A 2259-nucleotide genomic window follows, 5' to 3' on the forward strand; every position below is an offset into this window, starting at 1 on the left:
GACGCAGATCCCAGAATCGTGTGCAGTCTGGTTTAGAGGATTACGTAACGTGTGAAGTCCGTATGTAGCACAATCACAACCTAGAAATCCAGTCCAGTCATGCGGGACCTCTCCGGAATGGTTTACGTGGCAACCAATAGATTACCAGTGGTCTGTGGAGAAACGTGTGATAAAGTTGACGAGCAACCATGAACAAGTGAATCATCCGTCCAGGGGGAATTGGCACCCTTCCTCGCCATTTCTGTCCACACACTGTCCTGCTGAAAAAGACGCGCGAAGCGGGCTGCTCGACACAGCGCTCAGTACGTGGGACACTAAATCTCGTGCCAACAGCGCAGCAAAGCGTCAGCTCCGTCGTTTGTCCATAGCGACAGACGCGCACTGACAAATGAAAACGTTATGACCATGTCCACTCCATAAAGCGGGATTGGGTGACGACCTGTTACTGATCTGACGCCAGAGTACGGCGCTGGTCTAGGCACAAGTGTTCCAGGACGCGAAGTTCAGCTTACATTGGTACATCCACAGCAGACGTTCCGATGTTGACCCAACGACGCTATCAATTAAGATTGCCACTGAGCACAGGATCATTGTCTCAACTAGTCGGATAAATCACGTTTCTTCTTACACTGTGTTGATGGTCGTGTCCGGACAAGCAGTCAAGGTGGACTGCTCCTCGAAACATGTGTCGTGCTACACATGTGGTGGACCAGTCGGAGCACTATCATGCTGTGGCACAGATTCGCCTGAGCATCACTGGGACCTGTGGTGGAGACAGTAGGCACATGACGCCTGTGAACTACATGGAGGTTACTGCGGCGCACTCGCACTCCTCTTGGTCGACGTGCTTCATGACAGCCATGACACCTTCCAGCAGGATAACTCTCCTTGTCACAATGCCAGGATCTCGCTTTAGCGATCTTCGGAGAGTGATAGTGAACTCACGTTGACGTCTGGACCACCAAATCTGCCTGATCTGAGTCAACACAACATATCTGCGATGCTATCGAGTGACTGCCTCCTGGACACCCACAAACTACCGGCCCATAATTTAGTGTAACTGTGCGACCTCTAGCTTCACATCTGGCGCCACGTTCCTTTGGATTCCTACCGAGCACTTGTCGAATCCGTGGGAAGGACAATAGCTGCTGTACTGCGTTGGAAATGCTGAGATATGTCAAGTTGTGTTGGTGGTCATAACGTTTTCGCTCCCTTCCACTTCCACTCCCCCCCCCCCCCCCCCTCTTCTTCTTAAACCAACCAACCTCACCACTTTGTGTTGCCATTGTCCGTGGACGGGTCTCAGCGGCCCTGAAACTTAGCCCGGCACTGCAGACAGTGGTGCACTGCCTCCTGGACGAAGCAGGCAGCGCCGGCCAGCAGGTCAGCCAGTCGAGCGCTCTAGGGACTGCCTCGCACTCTGACCACGGTGCGCTGCCTGCGCAGCATGGTACAGTGCAGTGCGCCACTGCCGCCTCAACACGTGCACCAATGTGCTGATGGCTCACCGCAACCAGTTTCAAAGTGCAGCTCCCTACAGCTGCAGCCGACTCCACGCATCCACTGCTCTCGATTTATTGCTCTGCACTACTCGGCACTCTTTCAACGCCGCACACAGGCAGATGGGTCTTTGTTGCCCAAGTTGGCTACGATTTCGATCGCAATCTGTCAAAAATTTTCAATAATGTCGGTAAAATCCATGTCGCCCAGTTAAACACATGCAAGAAACAAAATCTGTCCGTATGGTAAGTCCAATTATAGTTTATCGGACTATTTGTAGCAAGATGACTGGCGCTACTGTCCGCTTCACGTTCCTCCTGACGCCGTCGTCAGTCAGAAGATTGGTCTGATGCAGCTAGTCCATGTCTTGCAAGCCTTTCTAAATGGCTCTGAGCACTATGGGACTTAACATCTATGGTCATCAGTCCCCTAGAACTTAGAACTACTTAAACCTAACTAACCTAAGGACATCACACAACACCCAGCCATCACGAGGCAGAGAAAATCCCTGACCCCGCCGGGAATCGAACCCGGGAACCCGGGCGTGGGAAGCGAGAACGCTACCGCACGACCACGAGATGCGGGCGCAAGCCTTTCTGTATCTGATAACTACTTTATCCTACATCCATTTGACTATGCTTACTACGATCATCCGTTGGCCTCTCTCAACATTCCTCCTCCCCCCCCCCCCCCCCCACTTCCTTCTTTTACGAAACTGATGCAATTTTGGTGCCTCAGGATGTGTTCTATCAACCATAC

This window comes from Schistocerca americana, chromosome 1, assembly GCF_021461395.2.
Source record: "Schistocerca americana isolate TAMUIC-IGC-003095 chromosome 1, iqSchAmer2.1, whole genome shotgun sequence".
NCBI classification, from domain to species: domain Eukaryota; kingdom Metazoa; phylum Arthropoda; class Insecta; order Orthoptera; family Acrididae; genus Schistocerca; species Schistocerca americana.